We start from the raw sequence: 24,514 nt of genomic DNA, 5'->3' as shown, positions 1-24,514 counted from the left end.
TTAGACATGACATATCCAAGCCCACAGTGCAGTTTCAGGGAAAAAAAAATCTATCACAGCACCTCATAAAGAAAAATCGAGGTGGAAACAAATGATAGTGYGGTTAGTAAAGGAAGTCATAAAATCATGGTTTATATTTTTGAGGGTAGACTGTATGATCAATTCCTGCACTCAAGGAAAAGAATAAGCAAACAGGAGCCTGGTATTTTAAACTGAATTTTAAGTTAAATTTGCCTAGACTTTGAAAACCCACTGGAAGTATCCACGTTCTGTTTAAACCTAATGTTTTTCTTGTGGGAATGAATGGATAGGGTTCAAGCATGATCAAAAATCGTATTTTGAAAATGCTATGAGCCTCGGAGTAAACTGCTTGAAGTCACTTGGCTACTTCCTCACTTGCATACCTTGGAAATTAAAGGTTTATTCCTCGAGTCATATTGTAGAGCTAAATTGACCAAAGCTTTGAAGATGCCTTTCTTAGACCATGAAGTGTTTTGGAGGAATGAATTCTCTATCACCAGGCCCTATCCCTGTCAGAGAGAAACATGCTGTGCTAGGTGTCTGGAGCTAAGTGTCTAACCAGCAGAGTGTGTAAAAGTTTAATACTTCTGTAATGTGTTCTGAATATGTTAGTACAGCTGCTTATATGGTGTGTTTTGCCCTACAGCCTGAGGGAAAAGGAAAATTAAAAAGCAGCTTAATGTGTCACCAAGCCCTAGGCCCTCCTGGTTTCTATATGCTTTGGAGCCTGGCTGTAGTTTGTGTTTCTTCTTGGGCTCAACAAGAGACATGCTTTCAGATTTCTGCTGAGTTGTCTTCTCCTTTCATGGAAATAATAAATAGCAGGAAGTAATAAATGTTCAGGTGGGCTGTCAGGTGCAGATGGAAATCGAACTTTTTCTCTTATGTCCTGGTGGAGTCTTCTAACATTTAAAATATTGGACAATAGAGAGGAACGGGATATTTCTTTACTTGTTTTTGAGAGGAAGACTGACACTCCCTACTTCAAGCCCTCGACTTGGCTCCCAAACCATGTTTACCTCACAGTGTCTAAATACCACAAAATCTAAGTTTGGCCTCTTCCTAAATAAAGTTTAACCATCACTGGCATTTGTCATTTGATTAATGAAATTCCATCTGGGAAGAAGTAATCCAAGAAAATCAGCTGTGCGTTGATGCATTCTCTGACAGCTGCAGTCCTCAAACACTTCCACTAGATGCCTCTATTGTTATTAACTTCCGAAATGTAATTCCTGTTTAGTCTAACCATTTAAGGCACGTTATCAAGATCTTTTCTCTTGATGTTGCAACTAAAGTACATGATTTGCAATCACTGAAAAAAAAACCCCAAGCCCATTTCAAAGCACACATCACATTAGATTTATACAATATTCATATACAAAGCAACTTTATGTTGCTAATTTCTACGATCTTTTTATTAATTCATAACCCCCTGCCAGCAACCAGTCAAAAAAGGGTCATCCATGGCATTATGCAAAAAGTAGACAACTGAATAAAATATATGTATTTCTGAGGGATGTTTGTGGAGTTTTAGGAAATAAGGAGGCCTGTGCAATGGCTTATTGGCTGTTTGGCAGYGCATACTGTAACTCAATTTCTTTAATTGCAATAATTCAAGCCAGGAGTACAAGGAAGGATTTCTTATCCTTTTTTTTCCACTTGGATATTAGTACAGTTTTCTTGTGGAACATCCTGTCTCCTAGGTAAGAAGCTAATTATTCCATTCAAAAGAAGGCAAATTCTGCWCTATAAATTGTATTAAGAGACACCTCCCAATGGTACTAGTGCCCTCAAGCTACTTAAAATAAAAGTCTAGGCAGGAATTGCGACTCTTTGGCAAGTTTGCCAGGTACCTGTTTTGCTAAGTTATTAACTGAGAAGCAATTCAGCTCYCCAAGGAGCCAAAGGAAGTTTGGTAATAAATTCCTTGTCTGCCTCCTAAGTGGATCCACAGAGTGGGAGATTTTCTCACAAAACAGGAATCCTTTGTGACAGCAATCTTGTCTCTATAGCTTCCTGTAAACAGTCAGTCTTGATTGCTGGTGCTACACAATAATAATGCCAAATAAAAATATTTCTGCCATCTGCTCTAAAGGGAGGAGCCTTGGAACCTCCCTAGTAATGTCACTCTGGAAAATGATGCCATGAGTCACCAGGAACAATGGTTCCTGCATGCTCAGTTTTTCCTCAGCTTTGCTTACAATCACTTTGCTTGAAAGGCCTAAAGTTTGAAGGCAATTCACTTAGTAGCTGGCATCCAATGAAGAGTGCCAGAATAACTTTAAATAGGCCACAGGGGAGGGAGGAAGCTCATGGGATTAGGTGGAGTATGCATTTCTTCATTCCTGAACATATGGCTGTTGCTTGCAAATTAGGGAACAACCTTTCTTTTCAGTGTCCAGATGCAGCRCTGCGCAGTGGGTGGATACCAAGGACATTCTCTTTGCCCAGGGAAAACTCCACCCCACGGGTAAATAAAAGGGATGTTAGCAGGAATGACTATAAAGGCCTATTTTTCGCGTCTTAAAATAGAATGAAAGGAAGGACACRATCCAGAATCAGGTCAGAAGCAGCTTCCTAGAAGGGGAAGAAAGATTCAGCAATGTTCTGTAAAGAACTRTGTATCCGAGTGTGCTGAATCCCTRGAAAATTATTAAAACTTTCATCTTCAGAAAAAAAACCAACTTGATATCTTTATGTTCAACAATTCTATGGGACATTTTTACTTTTGTCTGGCAAAGCATTTGTTTTCAGTTACCAAGTGTGAGACATCCACTAATCCTGCTACAGAGCACTACTGAGTTCTGATCCCCAACTAACTGCAAGGACCACATGCTGCTCAAACAGCTTTTTGCTCAGAATTTCTGTATTTGATCTCTTCCCCTGCTAAACTTAAAAAAAAAAAAATCCAAGTCTAACATATTTTTGAAAATTTCCTCTTCTTTATAGTACTTTACACAAATTTAGTATGMAAATAAATGCTAAATTAATCACAACATAATAATTTGCTGTACATCCTGGTGGATCTGGGTGAGATAAGATAGCTCAAGTACAGTAAATTTGGAAGYGATTTTAGTAGTACGTGCAGTGACCACAGTGTGGGGCTGTTTGCTAGCACTTGTCTGTTGTGAAAGCCCAGGCTTTTTTGTTTTCAGGGCAGTGGAAGAACACCATTGCTGCTGACTCCAGTCTGATTTGAAAAACCCTTAAATTTTTGTGCAATGGATGCATTTTTGTTCATCATTTAAGTCATTCAGCTAAAGTGTTCTACATTTCTGTATGGAGTCAGATTCTCTTTATGAACTGGATGTAGTTAGTAATGAAATATCTTCCCTAAAACTGTGATCTATCCTATAAAAACAGGGTTTGGTTGTAGTAAAGGAGCTTCATTTAAGTTGACTGCTGTGTAATAAGCATCCTTGTTTTTCAGTCTGGGTTTGTTTGTAAGAGCCACAGAGAGGATTAAACAATATGCAAGTCTTTCTATTAGGAAAGTCTTTCTAAAGAGCAAAACACAAATTCTGCATATATCAACTTTATCTGTTAAAAGCTTTGATATAACTCATAACTCAGTTATGTTGTTCTCTTTGTGCTCCTTCTGTCATTTTTTGAGTCCATCAGTGTTGATTGTGCTCAAGCATTTTAGCACTTGTTTTTGGTTCCTTGTTTTAATTGCAACTATTAAAAAGTTAGAGACAGAAACTTCATATTCTGCATGTGAAATTGGCACTGGAACACCAAKAACCTTTTTTGTCTTCTGTGACCTTAAAGAACAATTGTCATTTGGCCTAACCTACCAGCAAAATAACCCTCTGTAACACCTTGTTCCTCAGTTTGAGTCTCACCCTAAGTTTGTAATAGGAGATCTGGATGTCTTTCTGAAAGGCTGATGGGCCTCCAGCGGAATCAAACCCACTGCATCAGCAGGTGGCCTAACATTTAATTACCTCTCCATGTAAAATTCATGCCATTTCTGTGATACTTTCCTGTCTACTTTCATTTTACGGCCATCAGTTTGCCTTCTAACKAAGAAATGTTGAAGTGGGTATTCAGCTGGGTATTTGTGGGCTGGATCTACTCAACTGCTTTCTAAAAACTAAAGTCTCATACCATAAAAGAGCACAAGGGGGCGTGAATTTTCAAAATATTTTCATATTGATTGRTTTTCATTGCTGACTTTTCCTGAAGGAAGAGATTCATGCCAATTCCTAGAAGTTATTTGTATACTCAACCCACATATCCAGAAAACTCACCTGTGAGCAAGGTGAACTTACCTTGCTTTATTTGCTGCAAAGAGTTCAAAACTATGCTKTATCCACCTTTACTCACTGATTTTTCAAAATTACATATATCTATGTGAACATCTTGGTGAAGCTTTTGGAGGTACAAAACATAAATTTAAACACCAATACCAATCCAGTCTTTTCTTCATCACTGTTAATATTTTAAATAGTAACACATGTCAGCACCTYACCTGAGTGACTGTCAACCAAAACTTAGCAAATCATATGTGTACGTCTCTATATATATACTTGATGCTTAGCTCTAGATGGGTAGGAAAAGGTCATTTTAACAAATATTTAATTTACAATACATTGTAATAGCTGAGTTAGAGCCTGAAAATTTTGTCTCTGGAGTGGAAGACTGATCTGGTTTGTCCTATCCAAAAGTGGTCAAAGGAGGATCATTKGTACTCCCTGTGCATCTCTTCATGAGAGCTTTTGAATTATGTTGACTGCCACCTGCATTTTCTGCTTTCCCTTGTGTGGGTGAACATATTTATTTTCACTTCCTTTTTCAGAGGTATGTTCAGTGACAAGCTCTTGGATTTACATCACTCTAGTAGAATAAACCTCTGAAAAAAAAGCAAATTAAGCTGTGCTTATGGCTGTTTTACCATAAAGAGCTTGAGTAGTCCTTTGAGCAGTGCAATGGAGCTGGGGCACACCAGTGAGCTCACACAGCACCACCATCCTTGCTGTTGATTTATGGGCTGCATGAGCAGACAGGAAGCAGGACTGACAACTGGCTGAACAGCCAAGCCCAGGGCATGGTGATCAGGGGCATGAAGTCTAATTGAAGACCAATTCCAAAGCTATCTGGACATGGCACAGGGCAACCATCCATAGCTGGCTCTGCTGGAACAGAGGGGATAGACCTGATGACCTCAACAGGTCTCTTCCCACCTCAGCTACTCTGTTATTTTGTGAACTTGGCAGTGTATTTTAAGAATGACTTTTGCTTTTTCCAACCACAGAGAAGTGTGGTTTCAGAGCTTGCTTTGGTGGCTGATGGACTTCCTTATCATTCTCCATGACAATGCATCTTCCTAACCCACATTTTTAAATCTTTAATTTTAAGTAGTGAGGTTTAGGTCGTCTTGAAATTAGCAAAACTTCGCATACAGCTACCTAGAGAATGTGACTTTTTCTGAAGCAGCCAGTGCAGGTACAGTACGTGTAATTTCACGTTACCAGATTCTGTTCCTTGCAGGATGGTGTTGTCCAGCTGCTTGTCATATTGCCAGTCTTCAGGTATTTAGTCTGAAATTTCCCAGGTTGTGTTTCTTCCATGAGGTCTGTTTGAAAACTGAAAACACTATTCTGGATATCTAAAATAGAAAGGCAACATCTCATTTTAGACAGGTTAACAATTCTTGTGTTTACTTGAAATATTTAAGCATGATTTCAAATTTGGCAAGATGATCTCCTTTTCATATCTGTCAGCAATCTAACGAATAGCCACTGAAATTTGACCAAGCTATTAGTTCTGAAATTCTAAATCCCATCTGTTGAAAACCAACCAAAACTTTTGAAGGATAGTCTGAAAAACATCACTTGGAAAGATTGTCAGATTTACAAATGTTATCCATGTGCTATTATTGGACCAATAGATATTTCATTGTAAGTTAAACAAGTTCTCACCTATGAAGCAGCTATCCCTTTCTTTCTCCTGAAATAAAGTATAACTAAGAGTCTTTGAGAGAGGCAACTGGGAAGCAGCAATTACTTCTGTACATGCCGGGGAACAGAGCCTTGATCCCCAGCTGCTTCTTCCAAACCAGCCTGGGTGGTCCATAAGAAGCAGAAAGACCCAGAATCAGAAAGAGAGAGAGACAATCTTTTGCAGGTCAGCTGGAAGACTCTTGAAAATTTTACTTTTCCTTTATTTCTTCTCTCTATTTTCATTTTCATTGATGATGATTTTCCAATGGTGGTGTTTTTTTTGTCATGTGATGTGATTTTCTTTGTGTCTCATATCTCAGAGTTGCATGGCAGAAACCCCAGTTATTTTGGCATGGTTCATTAGCAGTAGGTCAAACAAAAAGGACATTTTAAAATGCAAAATCCATTTCTAACAGTATTTAAAGCAAAAGGCAAAACTGCATTATTTTAACACCTTGCCAGAACAATTTTGTCTTACCACAGAAGCAATTAATGTTGCAYCATCTTTCTTTTCATATTACAGTCACAGTGCTTGACTCAGGAAAGGTAATTTTCAGTTTTCTGTGTTGCCATTACATACACATATGAAGTCGAATTCATGAAAAAAATATTCTAATTTTGAATAMAGCTTCTGAAATCTCTTGAGAGGATAGAAATGCATAATAAAGAAACCATTCAACACTTATTGAAATGGACTCATTACAATGAAGATTGGCAATATTTTTTTTCCTCTCACATTTCTGGAAAAAATAAATCCCTAGAAATGCTGCAAAGATAAAAAAAGAAAAAAAAAGTCTTCCATAGAGTATTTCAACTTTGCACTGCAGAACTAAGACTTCTGTTCAAATATCTAKTAAAACATTATTTTAGCTAATATTACTAGAGGGACAACAAATATTAACTATGGAAGATTTTTCATTACACTGAARTCTCCAGCCATGACTCAGACAGAGACCATTACTGTCATTTCATATTTRTATCAATTAGTGTTCTATCCTTGCYTTGCATACKGCTTTTCTTYYTGTCATCAGATATTGAAATAGAAATGTGGAAGATTTCCTTGGGGGTATGGTTTAGAGAGGGAGAGGAAGTAATTCAGAGAAGATGTTTGAGGGAATGACTTGTGAGAGAAGAATGGAAGCCCCATTTTGGAGAAAGTATAACAGGTAATATTGAAAGTTCCTTGGTTTAAGTCATCACTTAAAAAAAAATAACTGATCTTCCAAACTTTGGTGATAGGAATAAGAATACAAAAACAGAAATTAGCAAATAGAAGAAAAGATGGCTGTTGTCATTTGTAGTCTGTGAATCAAGTAAACAGAAGAAAATGCATTGGAAATATAACAATTCAGGACACAATAAAGAATTATTTATTTTTAGTTAATATATCATGCTTTTAAACAGGATTAGCCATGTGTGTGCATAATGAAAATACCCATAGCTACGCTACATTTTTTTACTAGCAAAATGTCACCTCATGGTGCTAACAAACACATAAATTTGTGATACAGGATTTCTGAATTGTTCCATGATTGTTTTGAATTGTTCCATGATAGATTTCTTTTGGACATTGGAAATCATTGAACTGGCTTAAAAGAGACTGACTTTCAACAGGTGGGACCTTTGCTGTTTCTAAAGTTGTCTTGAAAATATTCTCATCTGAAAAATATTAAGGTATGAAAATTGGTACATTATTTTCAAAATCATGACTGTTAAGTCCAACATCCTTTAGCAGTCCCTGGAGTCAGAGTTAATAAAATTCCAACTATTGATTTTTCTCACCCATGTTGGCAGAGAAATGTGATATAATTACAGGTTACAAGCTGGTTGATGGTGACTTCATGAGTCACACCAAAGGATAATGAGCCATTTCTTTAATAAAATGCATTTGATGAGTGATGTTTCTACTTAGTCCTTTCTCATTTTAAATGGATACTTTAGCTTTGTATCTCCAGTTTCCTACATTTCCAGAAAAATGCTTCACATACTATACATCAGTTTATGAATCACTGTTTTCTCTGATTTTTGGTAAATTGTCAGTTTAATAACAGAAGATGTGAAAAGATGGTTTACAACGCATCAGATAAAATGCCAGTAGCAGCTCACTAGGAGTCAAATAGCAGCAGTGTGGTTTCACTCCAGACTTCTTTACAGAACTGTKTTGCCTTTATGTCATTCAGTAGTCTATTCCCATTTAAATGAAATTCACACCTGATAGAGAAAAGTATTAAACTTACAATGCTGTAGTAATTTATAAATAAATAATATATAAACTATAGCCTCAACTAATATTTTCTGCATTTGTGTTTATTTTTTCATTTGTARTTCATAGGATTATGAAATAGAATGATGACATTTCTGGTCTGTAAACCTTCAAACTGATAAATTAAGCAGTTAAYATATTACCATATTTCTACTCTCAGAAACATTATATTTTAAACAACAAGTTTGTTACATTTCCTCAGGCTTGMACCTCTGAGTTTCTCCATTTACCCCTTGATAGCCTATTTATCAGACCACCTATTTTTCTTCCTCTTATACCCATCCAGCACACACTCCCTCTTTCTTATTGTGCTAAAGTCACACAAGAAACAGAGTTAGAAATTGTTTAAACTACAGTACATTAAAACCTTTAAAGAATTAATGATATAAAAAACCCTAATATTCTTCTTTTTTGAATATACAGCTAAAAGAAAGCAAAAGTCTAACAATATTGAACTGCTGCATACTGATACTTAAACCAAATCTTGTGAATTTACAGCTGAAGTTTTTGATACCATAACCAGTATACTGCTGTTTAAGAGCTACYCTGTTCAAAGTAAAAAGGATATATACATAAAAGCAAAAATGATGATCAACTTGCACCAGTCAAAAGATAAATCCATTTTAATGGACTGGCTGTAACATGAAAATAGGCAGCATTTATGATCCATCTAAATGGATATGGAGAGAGTGATTAAGTATTCAGCTGAGGGCTGTATGATATTGAGGTGGGTTTTCTTTTTAATCCCCTGGAAAAAAAAAATCAAATGTAATGGAAAGAAACAGCTTTGAGTGCACTTTTTGGAAATCTGGAAAACAAAAGTGTTTAAGTCAAGAGGGTGATAAAAGAGGATATGGGGAGTTGAGTGCACTTTTCTTTAATCTCATTAATTATATTGAAAATAGCTAAAAGCTGAATGACAGCTTAAGTTCTGTGATTTTCAAGGGCTTTGGGTATTTGGCTATAACATTAACTGTATCAGTTCACTCTAAATAATAAATTATTAATACTATTAATTCTTTCTTTTAAAAAGGAGAAAATGTCCTCATTAAGGCATTGTATAAGACTGTAAACAAAATGATTGCTTGTTATGTTTCCAAAATAACTGCATACATTCCAGCTAAATTGGTTTTTCTATCTACTTTTCAGGCATTTATCCTGTCTATTATTCTCTCATAAAGTAAAACTAACAAATCATAAAGCTGTTTTCAAAGTTTTAAAAGGGCTATTTTCCAACTGTCTATTTGGCGTTTCATATCATTTTCCCTTAAAAAAGTTAATTAAAGGTGCTTGAGAATTGTTTCTTTAATATCCTGAGAACATGGAAACGTATTCTCTATTGGAGTATCTGAAGAAAAAAATAGTTTCTCGTTCTTTTAGTCTATGTATAGCTGAATATTGCCAGATTTCTAACATTGCCCCTTATCTAAGTCTTCATCAGGTGTCTGTACTTATTCATGCAAACATAATGCAGGTTGCAAATGATATTGCAGAGTTATGTATTAAAACAGGGRAAATACCCCACAATTAAACCCCAGAGACAGACAAGAATACATTAAGTATAAAATTCGAGGAGTTTTCTTCTTTGTTAGGTAATACCTGGCCTATAATCTTAAATGCTCTTTTAAGGTATGTGTAATCCTAAAGGGATGATCATACTTGCTTCTCTCTCTGATGCCCTTCAGATGCAAATCCAGAGAGATGTCAATTTATACCTAACCAAGGGCATCTTTGATTTACAAGCATTTCTTCAAAGTTCACCAGAAAAAGATCTTTTCCTGATCATAATCCATAGTAAATGAAAAAGCATTTTAAAATAAATRATACTYAACTGTGCTTGTACTGAAGATTAGGGCAAACCATAAAACTAGACAATTMTAATTCACTCAGCTTGTATTTCCTCCTTATTCTGCTTTTGTGGTGAAAATAAGCTGTGATTTTTTATAAAATGTTAGGACAGTCTCAGAGAAGCCTCTCTTTCTTASTTCTGGCAGCCAACATGGAGAAAAATGCTGCTCCATGAGGAGGGGTTGAAAAACAAGTCCCTCTTTTCAGTTTATTCCCCACCAAAGAAAAATTATTTGGTTTGACTTCCAAATAYTACCAAAGATTGAATTCTTATAATAGTAATAATCAGTACTTTGGACCATCAGTGTAAATTGAAGGAGTAGCAAATAGTTTAAGGTATTGCCTCTAAAAAACAGGAAAGAAATTCTACATTCTATTCCACTGGTTTAGAATATCAGCAAATTTGGAATATTCAAAGACACATTTCCCCCAGAAAGTGTTCTTTAAAGGCAAACATATAAAACATGATGGTTCTTTAAAAAAAAAAAATTAACTTGGAGAATCATACTCTTCAGGATCAGATTAAGGTATCCATTCACAGGGACACTTTTCCTACTATGTTCCTACTATGATCTATCCATAGTACTGTGGTTTACCTATCAAAGGTCAAAAAAACACTGTAAACCAGGCAAGGGATTGATCACAGCATTGGATTTCTATGAGAACAATTCTTCAAGCTCAATGCAAAGAGAAAGCAAAATGTCTACAAAAATGCAGTAGTATTTCAGACACKACTAATCATATTTAAAGCATTGTCTAAATATAACATGGTACTTTAGAAGTTTTGAACCCATTCCCTACCTTTGCTTCAAGTAAACTAAGACTTCAAATTTTGAATTTCATGCAACTTAAGATAAAATATCTCAATCCTTTACCTCTGAGTCACCTCAATACTACCATTATTGAAAGTGATGCTGAACACGTACCACTGGGAGTACCCCCTTGGGTTTTAAAACATTGGAGTAACAGACTCTTACTTGTCTGACAAGTGATTGAGTTTTCAGATCTCTTCTGGGGTTTTTAAATGAATTAAGAGCATGGCTCTTTCCTACTGTTCCTTGCTTTTAGAAGTATTACTGTCTATGCTCCATAATGTTGATCCTAAGCAGGATGAAGAACAATAACATAAAACCCATTAATAAAACCATAATCAAGCTTTATGAGAACATATATTTAGCAATGGGGTAACCTCAAGAGAAACAGAGAGGCATATTTTCAAACACTGAGAAGGAAATGGTAACCTATAATTATCTTACACAAAGAAGTTCTATTTGGATTTACTAACCAAACATCTTGAGGCAGATTTCCATTATTCCTGATGGTCACAGATCCATCAGCATTTATATTAACAGCCTCAAGAAAAGGCCCTGAAGCAAAAGCGTTTTTTATTTAGACTGTTTCTCTTTGGAAGCACAATCGATTTTATTCCTCCATATAGACACCTACTCCGAGTTCTTACGGCCAAAATGCTTAATTTAGAACCTCTTTTATGTAAGATAAAATTCAGTAGAAAACTTCTGTGTTTGCTAAATTTTAGGGGCCTCCATGGAAAACCACCTGAACAAAAATATTCTYCCTTTTTTATCATAGCTAGAAGAAAAGAAGTTGCTAATTTTAAACTCAGTAATAGTTTGGGGGTTTTGTTCTTTCCAAACAAGCACACAAACTTCTGGAGAAAAACCAAGTTATGAAACCAAAACACTATCGACTCTGGGAGATATTTGATGAAGAAATACATTATTTTAAGTCATATCCACTAGTCATGRGCATTATAAAAGATGCTAAGAAAGATGGAATACACATAGACCTCTTGAAACAGTAGCTGTGCTGCCAGGCCCCATCAGCATGTTGTTATTGACAGGCAAGGGAAGGGTCCTAGCTACTGCGCCACTAAAACCATTGCTGGAATGTTGAGTATTTCTTGGCAGTCTTCTAGCCACATGATGAGGTCTGACATTGCTTAGTTTGTAAAAACTGATTTGGTTATTGGCTAGAAATAGTAAAGTCCCAGCTGGAGCACATGTTGCTTTTCATTCTGGACTGTCCAAGCTATGCACATGGGTTAAGATCAGGAAGAAACCCATGTAGGAAAAGAGGTCATTAGAGAGGAGAATCACTGTGGAAAGTTAGAAGTGTTGTACAAGACCTTTTTGTCTAGGAGAGGCTGGGAAATGTCCAGAGAAGGGCAGCAAAGCTGGTGAAGGGTTTGGAGCACAAGTCCTATGAGGAGTGATGGAGCAGCTGGGGGTCTTTACACTGGAGATCAGGAAGCTCAGGGGTGACCTCATCACCTTCTACAACTGCCTGAAAGGACATYGTAGCCAGGTGGGGGTTGGTCTCTTGTCCCAARAAACAAGYGTTAGGACAAGMRGAAATGGCCTCAAGTTGCACCAGGGGAGGTTTAGGTTGGATAAAGTGTTATCAAACATTGGAACCTGCTGAARTGGTTGAGTCACCATCCCTGGAGGCATTTAAAAGRTAGGCAGATGTTGTACTTAGGGACATGGTTTAGTGATGGACTTGAGTGTTAGGTTAATGGTTGGCCTTGATGCTCTTAAAGGTCTTTGCCAACCTAAATGATTCTACAAAAAATCTTCCAGACTTCTTTTTACCTGTTCCTGGAGTTTGAAAGTTCTGTTTTACAGTTTTTCCTGCACCAAATTACTGCTCCCTGTCTGTTAGAGTGAAATGCTGCTAAAAAGCCAGAATAAGTTTAGCCTCTCTGATATTCTTCTTAATCTTACGCATGTATTTGTAGCAAGCTAGGTAATTGCACTTTAGTTACAGGAACTTGCAACCTGTAGAAGGTTTCTAAGATTGTCTGTTCAGCTTTGGAGTATTAATAAAATTTGCCTATGGCAAAGAAATAAATTGGGGCAGTGATACCTACTTACTYACCTAAGTACTGTAACAGTTGTGTATTGGCTTTGGATGAATAAAGTCAAAAGCAATATTATGGACCCAGGCAACTGGAGCCCAAGGTCTCTTAATCATTTGTATCCTTGGCTTATGGATCAAATTTCAGCAAACTTTTGCTTAGTATTCTCTGTGGAAAGAAGAAATGGGAAACACCATGTGTTCTAATCAAACACAGGTAATTCATACACTACCTCCCCACATAGTTGAATAACCCTTTAAACAAAACATACCCCTTTTGAAAGCATTAATCACACATCAAAACACATCTAACTAGAGTGTACATAAATTACAATAAATAAGAAAATGCAGAATCAAATCTGAAATCCACAATAGCTGAAATTAGTGATACAGCTGTAAGATGAGTCCTTTTATTTCGGATATACCTGTACTCAAAGTGTTTTGGCCCAGTCTTGATATCTGAAAATAAGAAAAGCCAWGTAAGATCAGGAGAAAAAAAACACCAACCTAATGCTTAATTGTTTGGAGTCTTTTTTAGTAAAAATACATATTTATTCCTAATGTAGAGTTGGAATAATTTCTTCACTTTTCAATAGCCCTAACTTTCACATGGTTCTTAGAATAGTATTATGATACATTTATATTGTTAATTAAAATAGGAGAACAAAACAGCCCACACAGAGCAAAATATCTACAGCTTCACAGCTCTTGGTGTTGAAGCAGAATTGAACTGTCAGTGCTGCAGCTTAAACTAAGCTGAAAGTTAAGGGCAAAAATGTTAACAGGATGAAAGCAGCCCAACATGATATAGAAGATGATCAGAGAATAGCCATTCTCTTATTCAAAGGGATTCACTACTTTAATCATTTAAATATTGAAATAATATCAAATTTTCATAATGTAAAAATGTCAGAGGTATATATACAAGTGTATTTAAAAAATCTGTGAAATAATTTTATAAAGAAGCAATATGATTCCCTCAATCCCTTTTACAACACAGGCTTGAGAAGAGCAAGATCATAGAGACATTTGAATTCACTGTACATTGTCTTTTACTGAGTTGGATTTATTTAATATTTTTTATTTAATTAAAAAATATTTATGTAAAAGCCTGGAAAACCCCAGACCATTGCCTATAACAACAGTCCTTTGTAATCTACTCACCTTCTCACTCTAGAGCTGTTGTCAGAAAAGAGCTGAGTGAAAATTCTGCAATGTAGCATGACATTGGTGTCTGTAAATCCAAGCCACAGGGTACCAGATCAAATTTTTCTTAATTACCAAAGATCCTTTTGGTAAAAATTACCAGAAATGCCAACTGCCCATATCTCAGTAAAGAATATTCTATTACAAAATCWAAGGAAGCATCTTGTTAAGTTAAACACTGAGCAACCAAAATGTGTATTAATTTCAGTCTCTAAATTTGAAATCAAAACTGAGGTGTAATAAAAACACAYTGATCACCAAGACAAACTCACAGTAAGAAAAACAATTTTGAAAAAATTTTTGTTGAACTATGAAAACATGTTTGAATCCACTGTAGCTTTAATTTATAAAGCTCCAATTTTTTTTATATGTAACGTAGAACTTCCTTATACTGGATATTCATTATTAATAGTGTCTGTCATACAAAATGTTAGTTTTATAGATCAGTATAGACAGATATTAATGATTCAACTGTTGCGAAAGCAAGTATGTAACAATGAGTAGTTTAATTTGGTACATCACACTGCATTACAAATCATATGACTAAAACAGATTCCAAGGGTGGAAATTCAGATTCAGATTCCAGGCTAGACTCTGTTCTGTGGCAGGATCAGGCATTGTCAGTACAGACACGAGCCTGTCTGCATACTTTGCATTGAATGATTGCTTTGAAGTAAATATACTATTTTCAATAACTGATATATCAATAGCTAGAAAACACTGCTGCAAGTGTTGTGCCAGCTGTGAAGCAAATAGCAGCAGGTGTTGGGAGGCAGCCAGGGCCATGAGCTACAGAATGTCTCTTGATGACAAACACTTGTCTCTTCAGTGCTAAAMAGGTGTAATTCCCCTACAGCCATGTTATTCAGCAGGTCAGGTCTATTTACTTTCACAGTCAATCTTGTCCAGACATTCTGGATCCTCTAATCAGTGGTGGAAGATTGTGAAAACCATTTTTATATGTGTATAAATAGAGAATGTCTTGAAAATCCTTACTGGGGTGAATAGGTCTTATTTGTGGGTGAGACCATGGAAGTCCATTCCTTTGTTAATTGTGTAGATTGAGTCAGTATGTGGTATTATACAGAGAAGGGCTGTTTTGCTCTCCGTTATTTCCTGGTTTTACAATGCTGAAGCAGAACAGCAAAATTACAGTAGAAAAACCTTCTGGTTATAAACTCTTGACTACAGCTCCTGGAGAAAGGCAAGGAACATTGTGACAAAGCACAAAACTTAACTGAGGAAAATAAAGCAAAATGGTAAAGCACAAAAGGGTATTAAAACTAAATTAATATAAACACCTCACCCTGAGGTCTTATTTCATCAGCGAACTATGGATCACAGTAGTGCACACTTAAACATGCCAACCATGTTTTATTATTTTGTTTTCCATCCCTTCATGTTATTTAAAACATATATCAWAATGGCATTCTAATGCAGCAGTATATCAAAGAAATAACTTTAAAACATTCTGGCTTCTACCATCTCATTCTGAAGAGAGCTTATTGTGGRAAGAGAGAAACTTACAAAATACCTTTCTTCTTCCTAAGAGCAGCAGAAGCCAGGCTGCTCCATGGTGAGGCATGAGGCAGGAACTGAGGGTGACCCTGGCAGGGCAGTGTCCTCATCCACCACAGCACAGTCCCACAGGGGCTCAGCTGGACAAACAAAGCATGTGCTGCAAACAGGGCCATTGGCAAACCCACAAATGTCCAGGGATGAATCAAGGCCAGGGATCACTCAGGGAGCCCCAGGACCCTGGGACTGTGCCAGCAGAGGCAGCAGGGGACAGGGCTRAAAATAAGCATAACAATCACCTTAACCAAGAGACAGATCAACAACTCAGGGCTGGGCTCRGGTGCAGGTTCTGAACAGCATCAGGTCTTGGAGCCTTGTTCTAGGAATGGAAAAAGCTATCTCCACTGGGATGAAGAAGGTATAACAACAGYACTGGTTGAAAAACCATTGTGGAGAAGTCTGATGTGTTTTTTGTTCAAAATCTGTGCCTTCAGTGACGTGGATTTTGCAGAACAGGCATTTGCAAAGTGAGAAATCAACTCTCAGTTTGCTCTTGTGCCGACCTCTTAAAGGTACATTCTTTCCTTGATTATGCTGACCTTACAGGTATTAATCTCAATTTATATGAATATGAAAATAGAGATGATTTAGGTCTTTAAATTTAATTTTCTGTTGTCTTAAGATTAGTTATGATGAATTCCTGTTTCAAGTTAACTAAGCCCAATATTGTCCAAGCACATGTGATTAAATATGTAGAGCCCACTGAAAGATTCTTTGGCAAAAGTAACACAGAACAATATCTGAAGTTTGTATCAGATCCAGTGACACTCCAGCTCCCATGAAYGTGGTGACCATAACATCAACAGAGAACCAATCACCAATGCATATTTTGTGTTCTGTAAATTTGACAAATAGAACAAATTTACCTTTTCCAAATGGCATCATTTTGCTACTAAACTTGATCAAGAACCTGAACCTGTTTTGGTTTTCTCCACTACTATTTGTGGGTGAACACCATGGTCACCGTGGTCATTTGACTAATGCATATATGTGTACAACATTGCAAATACATTCTTGYCACTTTGTAAAACCACAGAGATGCTGTTGGTCTTACATAAAAATTTCTGGGTTGCTTATGACCTGGAAATGCCTTGGATTTATCCTTTATACAAGGTGAAGTATAAATTGCACCTCTTGTGCTGTCATTTCACATYTCAGGCTTTTCTCTTCCATTATCACTTTTGTTGTAGCTCTTCACCCCCTTTTTGAAGATATTATGAGCAGTATGGTGGGAGGAATGTTACATAAATGATTCAGGTGACACTTTGTACTAACTAGATGTCACGTTTTTTCAAAGTTGCCTTTTGGGTAGAWGATTCTCAGAGAAATGCTGATCTGTTAAACTATCGGGTTTATCCTACTGTAAAAAAAAAGAGGTTTTCACAAATTATGAAAAGCTTCAGCTTTATCCTGAAAGCTGTATCAGTCTTGAAGACTGGTGTATAGGATTACTGAATGTGGTTGAATTTGATTGCTAATGAATGGTCTTTTGACTCATCAAAGAAATCTTGGTTCTTACTTGTGACACCAATGCAAAACAATAATTAAGAGCTAAATACAGAATTAGCATGTAGATTAAACTGCCTTTTTTTTTTTTTTAAAGACATGGTCTATTCAAAACAGACTTGCTGCCACAGCACAGCTATGACAAGAAGTTGTGAATTTCTCGTCAATGCTTTTCTAAGTTTTCTGTAAACATGTAAAGGACTTCAGGCCAAATCTTTCAACAACCCTGCCTACTTTCTTCCTTACAAATCAATGAACATGAGGTGCTCAAATGCCTTTCATTTAGAATACTATCTTTGGGAAAAAAGTGTAAAAGCAAATAAAAATGAAAGCAAATTACAGCAAAAGAGAATGACACTTGAAACACGAATATTTAAATGAAAGTCGAGGTTCTGCTCAGATACAACATCACATAAAGCTAAATATATTTTTAACACTTCTGTCAGTGAATTCTGATAGGAAATAATGAAATTACAAAATGAAAAAAATAATGCTGCAGCAATAAATACCTTACCCTGTGTTACTGAACACCCAGCCAAGTCTTGATTATCCCACACAGATTGCTGGGCTGCTCTTTGGTTCATTCTGTCTTGAGTTTATGGGCAAGATTTGGACCATCCAGTCTTCTGAGACCTATCGATACCTTTTGGTTATTGAATCATGGGTTGCAATCTGGTGCAGCTTTGTGATTACAGTGTGAACGAGTTAATCACAGATGATCAGCTTCTTCTTTCTTGATGGTAATGAGGAGACACCTATCAATTCAAACATAAACAGGAAATTAAGAGCCAAAGTAATGACTCTCTTTTGCTAGCAAACATTTTCCTTTCCAATTACACAGGCAAATGAAGGATTACCTCTTAGAGGGATACCCGTTGAACAAAAGCATAAGCAATATTTCTATACAAATAAATAAATAAAAGGTCTAATAAAAAACAATAGATGTCATTTAAAGCACCAGAGATTTTATTTTCACATTCAAAACCACTAACTCCTGAATGAGTTAACTGATTCAAATCTCCTTATCAAATATACATGCATTCATACATWTTTTGGAGCCAGATTTCTCAAAAAGTTACCTTATAAAAATTGTCATTCAAAAGGGGATGCAGAGTAAAGCTTAAAAATTTATTCACTCTGAGCAAAGTAAGAATAGCCCTATAAATACAATGAAGAGCATACATTAATATTTGATCTAACTTTGATACATGTAGTAATTATTTTCCAGCAAGATGAAGCCATTGTTGCAATAAGGCAGCTCCACAATGCAAAAAAAAAAAAAGGAGAAAGAAGAGGCACAAATGTCTGCAGTAGAAGAATGCAATGCTGTGTCTCTTCTGATGAAGTGCTTCAACCATGGGCTGCTTCAGCAGATAYTGAAGGCATGGGGATGGTTTTGGTGACTTTAGTGCATTCACAAAGAGCTCTTATTTTTATATATTCATCTGTCCAYCCAACAAGGCAGTATTTTTACAAGAAGATATTCTGAAACATCTGCTTGAGCCTACAAGACTGTCTATGGTTGTCAATCATTGACTATTTTTAACAATTTCTCACCCATTTCTAGGTCTTGAATTTCTGTCTGAGTTTTTCCTGTTCAAGAAGCCATTCCACCAAAAGATCTCATGGAATGCAGTATAAATGGTTAATTCATAACCCAGAACATGAGAAAATACTCTTCAAAAATCACAATTAATGAAACAAATATGATGTTTCAAAAATCACAAATAATAAAATGAAAGTAATATTTATTCTTTATTCTGGATCTCATTAGATTTACATTTAAAGTAAATTCAGATATTGGGAAAATAGGAAAGAGAAACAATTCTTTATGAATTTACCATAAGCTTTTCAGTGTGAGTGAAGATTCATAACAAAAAAAACCCCACATTATTCAAGATATTTGGGGAATCTAGAGGGAGTTTTTCATCAGATACTAGGCATTTACAGTATCATAACAAATACATGCCACAGAACCTCAAAATGAAATGACAAGAGTTTCAGGAGAAAAAATAAAACTTGTTTAGAAATAAATGGGGAACTGAATAGCAGAAATTTCTCCTTCCTTGACAGCTTTCCCCATTTTACCACTCCAGTCTAGAATATCATTTTTAGAAGCAATGAAACTAAACTTGACAGAAGCTTAGACTGTGAAAAGTTATAAATAATTTGAACCAATCTAGGAGTTTRCATGCTCATAATTTTTATCACACTTTCATCCTCAAAAATATCGTTAGACTRGCTGCTCTGTATTAAAGCAGTTCATCAGCTGAGGAAGCTGAGTTTAAGTAATACGGATGACATTCATGAGAAGCCATCTGGCTTCTGTAGCATCAAGGCAGGATGCCTTTTTGCTGCCTGATCTTCTGAGTGACAGCCCATGTCCTCCTTGCTTCTCTGGATATCTGCCTGATGTTATTTTAGATCCTGACTGTTCAATCCTCCTCTTCCCAGTTCCAAATGATTCTTACTGTTTTTGAATACAGTGACACAGAAATTATCTTTCTAAACTCTTTATTTCCCTCTTCTCTCCCACAGCTCTAGTGAAGAAACACCTGCCACAACAAACATTTCTTTCACTACTGCTTAGAAAATGAAAAAGTCTGAGGGGAAACACCAAACATGGGGACACAGCAAGGGTTTACACCCAGCCAGGCCAGAAGTTGCCATGGGCAGCACATCYAAGAGGCACCAGGCACATAAAAATAACATCTGTGCTGGTCAGTGAGGAGCAGGGATCAGTGCATAGCKGTACTGCCTCAGGGAGAGGTGCCAGACCGAGAGGATGAAAGAAGGCAGGAAGGATTAGATTTCTGATGTGGTTTTGGAGTCCTCTACTTGCCAAAAATTATTTGAACACTTCAGGAATTCATTCTCACATCACACTGCAGCAAGGGGAAAAATCTATACTGATTCAAAGCTCACATGTCACTCTCTAGGCTGCTAACCATTACACACATGACCAAGGACCAGACATATTCTAACATGGTTTTATGCCTACTGTGATGGATGCTGCCTTTGGGATAGCAGGAAAGGGAATTCTTACTGTGCTGGGAAAGGTAGGAAGCCCTTGCTTCCAGCCTGCTATCTTGGGGTAGCCACCTCCACCAGATAGCAGCACAAGCCTGGGAATCTCCTTTTCTTTAGCCTATATTCCTTTTAAACCTACCTGCTATGTCTAGGCAGAAATGTCTTTTAGTAATTGAAGATAAAGTTTGTCTTGTCTTGGGGATAAAGCAATTTAAATCTGCATCCATATCTGATCAYGTGTTGAACTGCCCAAATGTCAGCTGTCAGTACACACCATTGGTGTGCAAAAAAGTGTTCCCACGTTTCTCTTCACAGTGTGCTGGCATGTAAAAATGATAGAATTTAAACATATACCAGCTATATAATACCAGGATTGCTGGCATTACTGCAGAGGGTGGATTCACCCAGTGTGGATTTATCTGCAAGTATTTTTACTTTTACTTGCCTCTGAGCTTCAGAAGGGAGAAGGGGAACTGAGAGRGAATTGTAGCCAAGAGGACATGCTGTTTGCAAGCCTTTATTTTCTCTGAAAAGTGGATTAAATACTTTGCTTGATAACTTCCTCCCAGGCAATGAATTACAGCAAATGAAAAATGTAATTACTCCTGCCTGTGCTTCCTCATTCCTCCACCTTCTTTTCTGGACACTCAGGAAAGGCACATGAACTGAAGCTAATTTTGGTCTTAGGTCTGGCCCAGTAGTTCCAGAACGTCAAAACAAAACTTTGTGTTTGAACACAAGAACACAGATTAAGGACTTGTCCCTGAGCTAAGGGTGGACTGGAATCCTTTTCTATTAATCCAAGTGTGTGTGGGTTACACCAGGGAATAGATACAGACTCACAAAATTGTATCTGTGGCCATGCTGCCTCTTCAGTCCCAGGGGGCAAACTGGCTACAGCAGCCAATCCACACCCTTCCTGTGCCTCTGGTGGCCAAGCCCACCTTGAAGGCTAAACTCTAATTTAATTTCATTATAGACATCAAGTATTGTTACAAGAAATGCAGACAGGTGAACTGATGGCTTTTAACATCTTACAGGTGACCCAATTCACAACAAAATACTTGCTTCTGGACAGGAGATTTAAATCCAGACCTACAAAATGTGTCATCAGTACTCATTTTGCAGAGTTCTTTCCTATAATTTCCAGCAATTGACTTGGCTTTTGACAGGATGGAAAAGGATGTAATTAAGGAATATTACAGTGGCTTGTATTTCTCTGTAGAAGCAATGGGCTCTTCAATAACTTTTGMAGTTTTTATTTACTATGACTTTTCTTCCCCCTGACTCCCCACACAGAACTATAACGGTGCAACTTAAGACTTTATATTTTATTGAAAATAATTTTTAGAAGTGTTTCAACTATATAGATGTTGAATATCGTGCACCTAAATTATGAAAATAAAAGGGCCTTTGGTCACATTTTACTATGGTTTCCATTATTTAATATTCCAGTTCCAGAAAAAAAGATGCTGTTTTGCAATGTCCATCCTTTTTACCTCCTCTAGAGTCTTCTACCTCCATGAAAACAAGAATTGCAAAACATGTTTTCAACTCTTGGAATACTTTTTATGTTATTTTTAAAAAAACCCAAACCCAAACAACAAAAAAATCCCAAATACACAAAAGAAACCACAACAAAAAAAAAAAAACTTATCTCCAGGAAACTGAATCTAATCAAAACAGAAAAGAAAAAAATCCAACAAAATACTAACTAACCAACCCTGTATGATACCAATTGGAATAATTATTATTTTAAACACAATAGATATATATTACAGATATTTGCTATTACACAGCAGTGGTGCAAAGGGATTATGGGGAAAATTCTTTCTACTCAAAACCAACTGCTAGGTTTTGACCAAGCCTTAGCTAAAGATTAGCTCCATGGTCTGCATCAACAAGCTGTCTGAGGGGTGTTGTTTTTGCAGCCTACACCATCCTTTGTCACCCCTTTGTAATCCAGCACCATTTGGAGCTGTGGGTTTGCTGTCTCTCCCAGCCTCAATCCTGACCCTGTGCTTTGACAGGGTGTCTGCCTGAAATACTCATCTTTGGACCACAGGAACAAGTCCTAGCAGGAGCAGGAGTGGAGCTTGTAAAAGCAGCAGTGCTTGTTTTCATGAACAGTATATTTCATTTAATGTACAGTGCTATAAATAAGTTATAACTGTGTAATTTTAATCTAGAAAATTACCCTGGAAGAATATTTTAGCAGGTTTTTTTTTTTTTTTAAGAGTGCCTTAAATTACAGCAGCTGCTTTGCCTTGGGGATGCTAATATTTCATACTTATATTAAAATATGGATAAGGTGAAATAGTATTTCATTGTTAAACTGTATTTAATTTAGATTAAATTTAATACTTGGTGGAAAACGTTAATTATTCTCTTTTAATGTGCTGTTGCTTTACAGCATATTAATATACCAGAAGTACATCCACAGCCCATCACTAAAATTTAAGTTTGTAAAAATACAGAATTTCATTAAAGAATTAACTCTACAAAATAGATGTAGAAAAGAATCCTTGCTATACTTATTTTACTGGTGTGGAAAGTAAGCAAAAATATSAAAATTGGAGATTAAAAAAAAGAGATGTAGGTATCTAAACAGGGCCTGAAGCAGATTTTAGATGAAGTTGGAGTTACTGCCCTGCAGTCTCCAGTCCACCAGGATATCTAATCTAGAATCATTCTGGTACCGTTGTTGCAGATATCTGGCCTTAAAACATCCTTAATGCCTACAATTTCTACTTGCAGACACACAAAGGAAAGGAATGCTTTAAGAGTCCTGTGGTACCAGATGAACACTGCATGTCTAAATCAAGGAACAAAAAGTAGAAACCCCTCATGAAGAAAACAGACTTCAAGCCCCCACCTATTTATTCATCAGGCATTAGACCCTGCTCAAAGGACCCATCTCTTMCTTTATCCTATGGATAATGGAGCAGAACTGAATTGCTGGCTTCTTCCAAATATTGCAGTGATAATCTTTCTTCAGATCTGTTCCAAGGCTTGATGTTAGTAATGAAATCACTCTTTCAAGGCTGATTTAAATACACAACTCTGAGGCTGAGCTGCTAACATTTGACCACTTTCAGAAATAAAGGGTTTATGCAGAAGTTTTTGCATRTTTTTTTTGTTGTAATTATTGTCAGCAGCAAGTGCTATAGATGTCTCTGTGTTACACWTTTGTAAAAGAATTGTTGGAGAAGRAAAGTTTGGGATGAGCCTGTACATAGATTCAAAAGTTCTTTAGCCARGTTACAGAATTGAAACTGTGAAAATATATTCTTGAGAAGAGTTTCTTCTTTCTAAACATGTGTAGGAGACAGTAGACAAGTTCTTTGTAGCAGGCATCAAGGAAAAACAAGAAGATGACAGTCTTCTGCTGTTCTTTTTCTCACCATGAGGATACCTTTGTTCGAGAAAGTATTACTCCCTCAGCCCTGATTCTTTTTTCTTCTTTTTTTTAATGTAAAGACTGACATATCTAATATAAAAGACATATTTCTTCAGATTAAATTATCAGTGGTCTTCCACTATCCTCTTGCTTGCTGATGCTTCTTTTGATGCCCTTGTGTTCGGGGTCAGAGCCATCCAAACCCTCAGCTCTCTGCTCAGATCTCAGTTCTGCTTGTGAGCTCTTGGCAAGATCTGGTTATTCTTCCATGAAGCAGAAGATGCCCAAGATTGGGTTTGACAGATCAATATGTTTGGCTTTAAAGATAATACCCAGTACTTGAAACAACATATTTGCTTGTTCAAAAGAAAAATTTTGTTATTGAAATTGTTAATGCACATTTCTGAATAAATCTAAACTCTCAGCATCCAGAGCTGTTTAGTTACAATGCAAATTTCCCTATTAAGTGAGGACCACGCTTCACTTAAACAGATGTAACGTTTCCCAAAACCTTGGTCCCCACGAGGAACATGCTCCATTTGACAGTATCAGGGAATTGTCTTTAGAACTAAAACATTCCTGCCAGTGAGCACACTTGCAGCCTTTTCCACCAAGGAGAGACAAAACCAAAAAGCAGCTACTAAGMTCTGTAAGGATCACTCCACTCAGCCAAATCACCGATAAAATATCACACCACGACACAGGTCAGACCTGTGACTGGGTATTCCCTCTTTGTTTTACATTTTCCTGAGGGAGGGAGGTTGTGGTGAGAAACCCAGCAAATGGGGCAGAAGAGAAGCATCAATAATGGATCTGCATATGTAAAACAGAAAGACGTCA

Source organism: Malurus melanocephalus, unplaced genomic scaffold (genome assembly GCF_030028575.1).
Source record: "Malurus melanocephalus ecotype Western Australia unplaced genomic scaffold, MMel_1.1 scaffold_48, whole genome shotgun sequence".
Taxonomy (NCBI): Eukaryota; Metazoa; Chordata; class Aves; order Passeriformes; family Maluridae; genus Malurus; species Malurus melanocephalus.
The sequence above is the reverse complement of the archived record's forward strand: the minus strand, read 5'-3'. Positions refer to the sequence as shown.